This window comes from Netta rufina (genome assembly GCF_964035555.1).
Source record: "Netta rufina genome assembly, chromosome: 28".
NCBI lineage: Eukaryota > Metazoa > Chordata > Aves > Anseriformes > Anatidae > Netta > Netta rufina.
The window spans coordinates 375906-388605 of record NC_140152.1 but is presented as its reverse complement, the minus strand read 5'-3'; the positions used below and the strand labels follow the sequence as shown (position 1 = coordinate 388605).

The 12700-nt window shown below is 45.5% G+C and overlaps 1 protein-coding gene across 1 annotated transcript in view; it reads left to right on the top strand.

Annotated features, from left to right (window-relative positions):
- Window positions 1-11255: 11255 nt before the first annotated feature.
- Window positions 11256-12700, top strand: part of RFX2 (regulatory factor X2) — a 61142-nt gene continuing 59697 nt past the window's right edge. Inside the window, exon 1 of the mRNA XM_084302919.1 lies at window positions 11256-11284. The gene's annotated coding sequence lies outside the window, so the exon portion shown is untranslated. The remainder of the gene's footprint in view (window positions 11285-12700) is intronic.

Sequence of the window (12700 nt, the reverse complement as noted above, 5' to 3'; positions counted from 1 at the left end):
TACTTAGCTAAATCATTCCCCATAAGGAATAAGTCGTATCTGCCCACTTACATGACCTAAGACAGTTTACACAACTTATCATTTTCATCACCCTCCCAGTTCATCCCTGGCATTGGATCTGTAAACTATTCTGGGCTAGCATTCCTCCAATAAAGTTCAGTAATTTCCAACTCCAGGGTAACTTGTAGCAAGTGACTTAACCCAAAGTCTAGTTGCACCTCAGGTTAATGACTTCAAAGATAACATGGGGGATGGGGGGGGAGTGGTGAGCAGCCAATGCACCATTTCATCAATTTCCACAAGAAGGGCGACGTGGGAAAAATGAATGCACTGAGAAAATAAGGCAGTAAATAAGCAGTCACAAGGAAGCGAGGGAGCCAGAAGAGTTTGTTTATAGCACCAGCATTTCTGAACTCAACAACTCATGTCATCTTTCCCACCAACGACTTGTAGCATCTTCCTGGTCATTTGAAAAGGGTCTACAGCAAATAGATGTAGGCCTCTCTGGAGGAAAAAATAAAATAAAACTCACTAAAATCCCAAAATAAGGTGTGGATCCATACCCAAAACTGTCACCAATCAACATAGCTTCAACAGAGTCACAGAGTCTTCAGCAGGACACCAGGTGATATGTCCTTTCTTTAGCTGATTCAGTAAAGCCAGTCTGCAAGGTGACCTTTCTACAGTTCTGTTCTCATAAATAAAACTGTAGCAAACAGTATACCTCAAATACCTTTTTGTTATTTAATACTAATTAAAACCCTCACTCTAGTGGGCCTATGAAGCAATACGGTATAGGTTAAAGCTGTCCACTGTTTTATACAACACATAAACAATAGCATATTGCATACACATTTATGAAGTGTGAAAGGCAGCGCAAGATTAGAATTTCTAGCCTATATAGTCATTTCATTTGATGCTTGACATCACTTCTCTCTAGAAATCTTGTCTATGTCCCCTGAACACTCAAAATTAATATTAGGATGTTATTTGTGCCCACCACTGGTGATTCCACTTTTTCAAGAGGATTTAATGCAAAAGTAAATGCATCAGAAGTTAAGTGCAGAAGAGTGGAGATGTTTCCAGCATTTCAGGGGAGTGAAAAAAAAAAAAAAAAAAAAAAAAAAAAAAGCAGCTGCATTTCAGGAACTTCAGTAAAGAATTACATCTTCTTTCTCACTACTGTAGGATAAAAACAGCAGGCTTGCTTCATGATTACCCAGTCAAGGGACTTTGTTGCAATGGTATCACAATGTTTACCAGGCATGTCTAGTCCAAAGCAGAACAAGGCTGCACCTCATCTGTCGTTACCATTTAAACAGTGTTGTAACCAAGAAAAAGGATTAAAGCGTGATTACTGTAAGACACAGAAACACGCTCTCTCACTTGATTACAGCAGAGACCAGATATCATACTGTGTGCTTTGAGGCAACATGAACAAGAAAAACTGCTGATGATGAATTGACCTTACTTGGAGTATAATGCAAGACCTATGCCTCTATAATAGTCTTAAATGTTAATAATCCATAGGGCTACTTAGTAATTTTTTAAATTTATTTTTTAAAAAACAAACTCCCTCTAGTAAAACAAACAAACAAAAAAACCCTAACTTACCCATATAAACAAGTTGAATCTTTCTGGTTAATATTTAGTTTCTAAATTTCAACTTTTTCACAACTCAGGAGGGAAGAAGTGACCCGAAATATTCACAGGATAAGCAGATGGGAAACAGTTGTCCTACCATGGCTTGGTTTTCAGAATAATTCAACCCCAACAAGCAAGTTACACTACATCAAGTGAGAACAGCCTTTCATTCTCTGCCCTAATGCTGGTCCTCCTTAAAGGGTAGCTAGCTGGGCCTAAAAAGCTACAGCAGCACAATTCCCAACAACATTTTTTTTTTTTTTTTTAATTGAAGAAAACTCCCCCTCAGTGGTCTAATCCACGAAATCATTCTATAGCAGCTGGAACAGTTCTTACTTCTCATTGCCCCCTTTTACCTGAGGTGCTGCAGTTCACAGCATCATAGCTCAGACTCACTTTGCTGCCAGTCTGGGCTACAAATCCAGGCTGCACATGGAGTAGCAGTGCAAAAAAGCAGCCATACCTTTCTATTGGCACTGCTGCACAGATGAGAGCTTTTGGAGAGGTGGAATAGAAAAATGAGGAGGATGGATACAACAAAGTTCACTACAGCTTGTTTGCCAAAGCCTTAAAGAGTCAGCTACACCTCATTTATGTACAACTGAAGTCACTTGCTGCTATCCTTTCAGCAGGCCACCACCACAGAAACTCAACAACCCTTCCCACCTACACGAGAGCAGATCACACCTCTTTGGGACCCATCAGGTCAAGGAGCAAAGAGCTCAGACCAGGCCACTACCCACTGTTGCACAGCTGCTGGCTCTTAGTCCTGTTGATTTGCTGGTGCATAAATGTTTGTTATATCATTCCAGACAAAAGCAACTGATATGGTTTAAATAGTTTAACTGGCTTGTCTAAATTAAGGCAGCTGATTTTGTCTGATAATAGTTTTGGTGATCATTTCTCAACTTCACAACTGGTAACATTCATCTCCAAAATACATGAGAAGGCAATGCAAATTTATGGCAGTAATCTTTCCAGCAGCGCATCTGTTTCGGGAAAGCATATAAACTTAGTGTAAAACACAGAAGGAGGTGGTTTGGATTAATGACTGGTTTTGCACAGCTGTAGACTGGGCAGCAATCACAAGTTATTCTGCCAGGAGAGAGGTGGGAAAAATAACCCTGCCTGTTAGGATACAACAAACTGATGCAGGTATAACATCTTCAACCAGAAGTTGTCCATTACTAATATTAAGCTAGGAAAAAGAAAAAAAAAAAAAAAGTTTAAAAAAAAAAAAAGAAAAAAGTAAAAGCCCAGACATTTATTATTATTATTATTATTATTAATTATTTTGCCAGCATAGCTGCATTAAAGCAAGGCATTTTTAGAAACAACAGTAGTAACAGCTTGGGGGTAGGAATTTTTCTGTTTTGTTCTTGGGGTTTCTTTTTCTACAGTCACAGTGAACACTGCTGCACTGACTAAACACGGAAATATAAACTATATCCTCATAGGCCTCAGCCTCTAACAGAGCACCTTTCCTTGTTGATTCCTCTGTCTCCTGGGTGAGGAAGTTGTCAACACACTCCAGAAACTACCTGGACTGCTTATGCCCTGCTTCCCAGCCTATCCCTCCTACAAAGCCTGTAGCTCTCCATTGCACCACTGCAGCCATGGGAGCCATCCCACACACCTCTGTGATCCCAGCAAGGTTGTGGCCTTGCAACCACACACATCTCTAACTCACCTCAATTATTTCCCATGTTTCCTGCATTTCTGTACAGGCACCCCAGCATGTTGACTTTCTAGAAGGAATTTGGGGAATTTCTCTATGTAAGTGCCTTTTAGGCACTTCCTTCCTTACCTGCAGGTGCTGGAGGTAACCATACCTATGCCCTGTTTTGTTGATTTTATGTTCCATCCCTGTCATATCACCCCATGCCCTTTGCTCAGCGACCCTGTACGCCATTCCTTCCCAGGGCTGCTGGTTTCTCCCTCCTGACCTGCCTGTGATTACGTGAGAAGCAGGGAGAGTAATTTAAACTCAATGCAACAGAAAGGAATTTCTGTATTTTACAGAAGGGAACTTCTCTGTTCCATTGAAATCTTGTGCCAGGACTGCTCAGGCATTGAGTTATTACACAAACATTGCCTCCATAGAGAAGCTGTGTTGACACAAGCTATATTGATTTACTTATATCAATATGACAGTCTTTGGTAACATCGAAGTTGTGGACACATCCTCTCCTAGTTCCTGCAAGCCGAGGAGGCGCTGCTCCCTGCTGGATGTTGCACATACACCCACATTTGCCATGGCTGTATGCGCTGCTTTTTCCATGACAGTACACAGTGTTTTTTTTCCCCCAAAATTTCTAGACAGCTATGGCCAAACCAAGCAGATAAAACCCCAGATAAAACTAAGCAGATAAACCCCGGATAAATGCTTAGTCCTTTAATTGTACAAAAAGGAAATTTATGTAGTCAGAGAGCACTTGGTTTTCTAGCTGTGCTGAAAAAAAGCAACTATTAGGGTGAAGACACAAAGTTGAGACTAGTAACCTACTCAAAGAGTACAGCCCAAGTCCACAGGCTCAAGCAGTGAGACATGAAGCCTGCATTTCTTGAGGCTTGCAGTCATTCAGAACGACGTCCTCACTCCAAGCAGATCACAATGCGAACAGGTATACCAGGCACTTCGCACTGCCTCCTGCTTTGCTGCACTCTGCATTTTGCTGCAGGCTGTTGTGACACTTGCTGCCACCCAAAGGAGACGCAAGAAGGGCAAGAGAAGGGCTGAATGCCCTTTGTTTCATCTCCAGGACTTGCCTGTTCTCTCTAAATTTAGATGAGGCTGAAAGGAAAGCAGCAATGCTCTGCTGTGCTTACATGACGGGACTGTGCCTGTAACGTTAGAATAATTGCAGCCCTGAATTCATTTTACTGCTGCAGAAATGTGAAGGCAGAGTGTGCTAGCAGAAGAGGACGTACTCTATGGTGCCATTGGGAAATTCCAGTATGGCCTTGGAACAGCAACGGTCAACAGATTGCTCCTTTTAAATCCAGCCAAAGGCACTGAAGAAAGTTGTGATCAGACCAGCAGCACATTTAGAAATGTATGAGGTAGAAGACAACATTCCTAGGGCTATGATTTTAGCGGGCACTCATCCAATGTGCTGCAGTGCTTGACAGATGTGGCAGCTCCGTGCAGGAAAAGCCACTGTTTCAGTTTGCTGTTAGTTGTTACAAGGGGTTTTCTTGGGAGTAGCTGGTATACAGATATACTCTGTTCTCAAGTGTCCCTTCTGAGCAGCAACCTGCCTACAAAAATAGAACATATCCCATCTGCATAACAATTGAAAATCATTGTTAGTTTAAATTTTATCACTAAATCACTAATGTATTAAAAAAAAAAAATAAATCTATTATCTCTGCTCAGACAGTCCCCAGGGAAGTAGTCACTGCACCAAGCCTGTCTGAATTTAAGAAGTGTTTGGACTGTGCACTTAAGTCATGTGGTCTAAAGTTTTGGGTAGACCTGTGCAGTGTCAGGAGTTGGACTCGATGATCCTTATGGGTCCCTTCCAACTTGGGATATTCTATGATTCTTAGTTTGCATTGGATGATGCTGTTTATGCTTTGATAAAATGGACAGAAGGAGCCACCAGTTCAAGACACCTTGTATTTAACATCAGATGCACTGAGATCACTCAGCAGTAAAATCTGACATTGACAGGGGTGAACTTGACACAGAAAGCTTTCAGACAGTAAGGTGCTGTGTGGGTTGGTGCCTATATAAAAACAAGGATTCTCTTCATGAGAACCGGCTGAACACAGGCAAACATTTTTTAAGGGGAAAAAAAAAAAAAAAAGGCAAAAAAATTTTTTTTGCTTTGTTTTTAGTCTTCTGAGAAAGTTTTCATTTTATCGGCAAAACAATTCAAGGCAATAATTTAATTTAAAGTTTCATTATCAGCCACCAAAACTACATTTTTTTCACATATAAGCATGAAATTTCAAAGGATCCCGTTCCCCTTGCAGGTAAGTCTATTTTTTTGTTAAACTTTCTTTTTAGTCAAATCAATTCAGACAGGTCCTCTGAGCAGTGATTATGAAATGGGATTTAACTGTGTTACAGCTGCCCTCCTGTGGGTAGGAGCTATTATAACTGCAGCAAGCACAGCACCTCGCAAACCGGCCTCATTTTTTTTGCTTTCTTTCCCAACAGCTTCCTTAAAAGCAGACTGCTTCTACCAGATCCACCCTGGTGCTACACAGGCTGCACTGAAAGCTTGGAGATTTGGCTTATGCAGCAGGTGCAAGAAATGAGGAAAAATTAATTCCAGTGACCAGCTCGACACAACAAATGACAGACAGGTCCTAATTAAAAATAACAACCCTGTGATTACCACCCAAGTTCCCAGATGGGAGCTGGATGACTTCCAGGGTTTCAGGTACTTTATCAAAGGTTGTAGTCTGGACATTAGAAAGCATTTCAGGATATTTCTGGCAGGAGTTCATATAATAATTGACACTTCTAAAACCGTAAGAGTATTTCAGAACATGGTTTACGTTTGTTTTGCGGAGGCACAGATGCCACGCAAGAGGCAAAGCAGAGAACAATCCTGCCCTAAAACTAAAGCAATAACAGATCAGTGACACCATGTTGCAGGCAATGCTGGACTGTGAAGGACTGTGTGCGCTTGTGAAGGATTTCATTAAGCTCTTAATAAATTTGAGCAATGATCTGAAATAAGCCTGATTCAATTCAACACGACCAAATGCATAGCACTGTGCTTATGCTGGAATAAGTGACCACATAGCTGCAGGATGAAAAACATCTACTTACATAGCACTTCTGTAGGAGAGAGCTGGATTTTTCTTACAGAAAATATATATATATTTTTTTTAATTTAGAAAACAAGAGATTTGGGGGAGAAAAGAGAGCAATCTTCAGACACATTGGAAGGTGCTATAAAGAAAAAGATATAAATGGTTCCCATTTCCAGTGTGAACAGAACAATGGGGAGGAACTTGAACTACAACAAGTGAGATTTAGACTAGAGATGGGGAGGGGAACCTGCCCAGCTGTAAAGACAGTTAAAGTTTAAATACCATGGCTAAGGAAAGATTGGGCTCACCACCATTAAGAAACCTTAAGAGTAGGTAAGGTTAAAAAACCTGTCAGGTAAAACAAGAGTAAAGTATGTCCTGCCTTTGGTGATGTTTATGTGTATTAAATGACTTCTCATAAACTATTCCCATCTCTATTTTCTATTTCACTGTTATTAACCAATGACACCTTCATGTGAACTTTTCTATTTTTAAATAACCTTGGCTTAAGGACTACAATCCATTAAAAGACTAATTTTTCGTTGGAATTTCTGAACATTTTATCCAGCATGTCTCTGGAGCTCACACATACGAGACTCAGTTCTGGGAATTTTTCCTGTATAACTCATGGCAACCTCCTCAAAACTAACCCCAAATCTGTGGACAGATCAAATTTTAATCAGCAAGCCTTCCTCGTTCCTCCAATATCTAGTCTCTGATTTACATTACCTCACTCTCTCTTTCTCTCTCACCCTTTTCCAGTAACCCTTTTCCTGGTAAGTTAGGTAAGAAAACAAATAATCCTGTGGGTTTGAAGCTGACTGTGTTATTGGAATCTCCATGGGTACAAATTCCACACACTTCCTTGGCTTAGGTTGTGACATACTTTTCAAAAAACGTTACAGCAAACTTCTTCATAAAACCTCTTTGTTCCATGTCAATATGGTGATTCTCTTCATTCCTGTTGAAATACCTGCTGGGGATTTTTCTAAGCCATTGAAAAATGCATTGAAAATGAGATTCTGCTGGGTTTTGCTAAGAAAAAACAAACAAACAAACAAACAAAAACAAACAAACAAACAAACAAACAAAAAAAAAAAACAGAAAACACAAACGTTTTCCATAAAGCTTTATTAAAAATGCTGCTTTCCTTGGCAGCACCTGCTTTCCAGAACCATTCAGAGAACAGAGACTGACCAACTTTACACATATCACTTTTCATTATGCAGGACTTACTGCCAGAATTAAAATAAACAGGATAGGAAGTGGGGAGCAGAGTGCCTCCCTCTCCTCTTAAAAGCTCCTGTGAATAAAATAAGACTTATGGCCACCTCAGGTCTGTACCAGACCCCTTGGACTTTTAGACTGGAAAAAGTGCCTGGGATGCAGAACTGGGTGAACGCTGTGTGGACCGGGCCAGCTCTGAAGCAGTTAGGTTGACGTGTGCTCCAGCTGCAGTTACCTTCAACAAGTGGCAGGAAACATCCCTACTTCTTTTTAAATCTCTGCCTTTGTTAATAATTTATTCTTTAGGAGCAAAACTATACTTAACAACAAAGTCATAGCCAGCATCATCATCCTCATCATCCTCCTTTTGTTGCCAAGAGAAACCTTTTAGGTTTTGAAAAATGGAACCATTTAAATTTTCAAATACAATTAAAGTTGTTGCTTATTACAATGCAAGGTGACAATGATTAAAAGCTTCACATTAGTAGTGATATCAGTGTTTCCTTCGACCTCTTTCTCAGGGACAGACACAAAACTCAGCCTGCATGAAATGACAGAAAACCAGAGAATTTGGCTCTCTTTGCAAATTGACTGGGACGAGATGGGTTAGTGGGAGCTGGGGTTCTTACAACTAGTCAATATTTGTTTCCTAGGGAGTTGGTTTAACTACCTGGAAAAGTTTGCACACAATGATTAGCTTTTATAGGAATCTGTATCCAGAGGACCATTACCACCCAGGAGGGACAGAATTTGTGATGTGCACTACCAAACAGTCTTTTTCCTCCCCCAAGATGAAGGAATAAAGCTCACCATCATGGACAGATTTTAGTCTATGCATTCAGGACACCTGCCACTGTGCCAGAGGCAAGAACTTCATGTCAAGATTAAAATATAAGCCTAAGGCTACACATACCCTTCTTCATATAGCAAACTCTTTTGAGTCTCTCTCATTTTTCTCCTCTGTGCTTCACACTAGGAAGGGATTTTATCAAAACCCCACCTGATAAATTCTGCTGCATTTCCAGGCTGAATTGTTTCCGGGAATACAAAGCGGTTATTCTTGCTGATAACACCTATTAATGTAGAGGAGACATTCATTCATCGGAAGATAGAGTAGAAGTGAGGTAGCTGCGGCTTTTGCAATTCTCTGCATCCACAGACTGTAGTTTAGGTTTTGTTTCCCTCACCACCAACAATGTAAAAATATCAGTTTCATCTTCCAACCTTGCACAGCTACTGGTGTGGTAGGTGTTTTCCCCTAGTGTAGTATCCCAAAGCCCTGCAATGCCAGTCACATGCAAATATATATCCGAGCACTCAGGATTCTATAAATTTACCTACTCAACACAGACCCAATTAGCTGTTCCTCAGTTCACTTCAGCCAGTAGATGTCTCCTCAATACCCTCTCTGGCTCCATGCGCTGACTTGGCTCACCAGAAAATTCCTGCTACAGCAGGAAAGAGTTAGAGCCAAGCATTTTGTAGACTGTTTCTTAGCTGGTTCCCTAAAACCAGTGACTAACACTCCATCAAGAAACATTTGTTGTTAAATCAGATAACTCAGTGTTGTGTGACAATTTATACTGCTCCTACTCTTATCCACTACTTCCCCCAAGCGTAAGTTCAAACACTCCGTCTGTTATTCCACCCTCAGCAGAAGTGCAGCCGGTTCTGGAGTGAGAAGTGAAAGCTGTGTTACTGCATGCAGTGATGCTGCACAACAATTTGCTTTTATTCATAAAGAATTTGCATTAAAACAGGATTCCTGATCCCTGTCTACATCAGCTGCCTGTACACCACTCCAGTCTCTAATCCTCTGTTTGTTGTTTGTGACTTCATGATCGGTCTCTATGGGAACGGTTTTGATGTCATGGAGAATTATTAGTTGGAGAAACAAGCAGCAGAAGCTAACGAACTCTTCGGAAACAAAGAACCTGTTTACATGCAAATGTCGCTGGGTGGAAAGGGGCAAGGAAACAGAAATGCAGCTAGTAGAGGAGTCTGCTTCCAGAGATTTTTGCCAGTTACCCATAAGCCAACAGGAACTTTTTAATATTTAATATAGGAAAAATAACTTTGTTGTTGTTGTTATTCAATAAAGAATGTGGAGCTCACAGGCTCACTGATTTGTGTGAGGCGTCCAGACACAACCACGATTCAAACCATGAGCTATCCGTACTTCATGCCACACAAGTCCTCATGCTGTCCTCGCCACTCACCTTCCTCACATGTCCCCACGGCCATGCATGAGGCAGAGGACCTTTGCTACTGCCCTGACATGACAGAGACGGGCCTGTGCCCACCCCCAGACCCTCTTCAACAGGCCCCTTCCTCCAGAAGAGCCCTTCACTGCCCACTGCCTCCAACCTGAGCTCTCACCTCCTCTTGTGCCCACTGGTCCCTGTCACACCTCACCCCTGCTCCACCAGCCCCTCTCAGGGTCCCTTTCCTCCCCCCTGCACCTTCCTTCTCCATCACCCACCTCTCACCGTCCCCATCCAAGGCGTCCTCGCTGCTCTCAGCCCCTCGCTGCCTCATCCCACCTCCTCTGTCCTCAGTCACCTCAGTGCCCTATGTGTCCCCACCACCTCGCCCCCATCTTGTCCCTGCCACCTCAGTCCTGTCACTCCACTGGCCTCTCTTAGCCCTGGTTAGGACAACCAGTCACCTCAGCCCCATCTTGTCCCTGTCACCCACCAACCTCCTTCACAACCACTGTCCGCAATCACTTCAGTGCCCATCTTGCCTATCACCTCAGCCTCATTTTGTCCCCGTCACGTCAGTGTCCCCTCTTTGTCTCCACTCTTCTCCCCACCATCTCAATCCATTTGCCCCCACTCGCCTTAAACTCACATCATCCTCACTACCTCCTCCTCCAGCTTGTCCCCATTGCCTCATTCCCATCTTGTCCCCACCACCCCAATGCCCCCAACTTCTCCCTGTCACCCCCGCGCACCTCCTTCTCCCTGCCACCTCAGCCCTGTCACTCCACTGGCATCTCTTCGCACCAGTTGTCCTCAGTCACCTGTGTCCCCCCTTTTGTCCACTCTCACCCACTTGCCTCAACCCTGCACAAGCCTCACTCCTCCCCTCATCTCGTCCCCAGCACCCCCATCTCATCCCCAGCACCCCACTGCCCTCATCCTGTCCCCAGTACCCCCATCTCGTCCCCAGCACCCCCATCTCGTCCCCAGCACCCCACTGCCCTCATCCTGTCCCCAGTACCCCCATCTCGTCCCCAGTGCCCCCACTTTGTCTCCATCACCCCAGCACCCCCATCTCGTCCTCCCCTCCCCTCCCCCCCGCAGACCTAAAGCGCGCGCCAACTCTCTGCCCCTCCCCCTCCCCCTTCCCATTGGCCAATCCCCATAAAATCCCCGCCTTTCCTTTGACCGACAGGCCTCTCCGCCAACCAATGGGCGGTACCGTTCTGTGTACCCCTCCCTGCCCCCCCTCCCTCCGCGGGCGGGGTTGGGCTGTGACGTGCTGGGGGGGGGGGGAGGAGGGTAGCAACAGTTGCCTCGAGACCCGGCGCGAGGCGCCATAGTGACCGTAGCCCTGGCGACTGTTCCCTGCCAACGGCAGCGCCGCGCAGCCCCGGCGGCCCGAGGGCGGCGGAGCCCGGCGGGGAGGGCACGAGGTGAGCGGGGCCGCGGGGAGGACCGGGCCGGACAGGCCCCGAGTGGGGGTGTCCCGCCGGTAAGGGGGGAGCGGAGCGGGTTAGGGTGTGATGGGGGGGGGGTGGGGGGCTAGGGCATCGCTGCGGGGGCTGGGGGGCGGCTGTGGGGATCCCCGGTCCGCACGCTGGCAGCGACCCGCGGGGCCGCGGGGGTCGGTCCCCAGAGGGTCCCCAGGGAGGAGCAGGGAACAGGCAGGGCGGCTCGGGGAAGTTCCGGGAGGAGGCCCCGCTGTGGCTCCCGGTGCCTCCCCAGCAGTCCCCAGCACACCCCGGTGCCCCCCGGTCTCCCCACGGTGCTCCCCGGTTCCCTCCGGTCTCTCCCCGGGCTCCCCCCTGTTCCCTCCGGTGCTCTCCGGTCTCCCCCCGGTCTCCCCCCGGTGCTCCCCCCCCGGTGTCCCGCTGTCTCTCCCCGGTCCCGGCTGCCTCGGAGGAGTCGGCGCGGAGCCTTCGCTGCGCTCGGGCGGTCCCAACTCGCAGCCGTTTCACCGCTTTTATTCCCCGCAAAAAATCCCCCTGGTGCCAGCCCCGGTGTTCGGCCGGGAGAGAACCGAGCCCGACCTCCGGCTCCTGCCCTCCTCCGGACGCGGGGCCTCGGTTCCCGGGAGACAAGCACGCTGCCACCCCGGCCGCTTCCCCTGTTGTGCTGGGCTGGTGCCTGCCTCAGGCAAAGAGTTCCTGCAGTTTGACCAAATCTTTCCGTTCTTTGACTTAGATACAAAACTAATCCTTTTTTTTTTTTTTTTTTGGAGGGGGGTTGCTTTTGAACCAGTTTCAGAGATGTTAGTCAAGGCTTTTCTCATCTGTTTCTGCCCAAGCTTTCCAACTTTCTATCTGCTACAAATCATTTGAGAATTCGCAATCCCTGGTCTGGGAGGGGAAACAACTTCAGTCAAAACATAAAACTTTGTCTCCTCTGAAACTGGGGTTCATTCTGTGCCTCCACTCAGACTTTCTGATGGGCTTTGCTTCAGTTGGTTTAAGTTGAATTTGCTCCGGTCTTGGGTTTTCAAGAACTATTTTCAAGTTCTTTGCCTAGTGAAAGGCTGCTGGTGTGTGTGGGAGGCATCTCAGAAGGCTTTTCTCATGGTTGTCTGCTTGAAGATGGCTTGGGTTGGCCAAGGCCAAGGCACCTGTCCCTCTCTTTGAGGAAGCCTAGGATAGGCAAAGTCTGACCTCCAGATGGCCAAAGGCAGGTGAGGAAAAACCGTGCTCATGGGACCAAATTGTGGTGGTGGATGCCTGACAGCAGGGCTGGCGTGTGGTGGATCCCACAGTGGTACCCCCTGTTTCATTTTGGAAATCGTATCTAAAAAGAAGAAAAAGAAAAAGCTGGTTCTTGCCATCTCGGTATTGCTGTACCAAGGGACCTGAGATTTG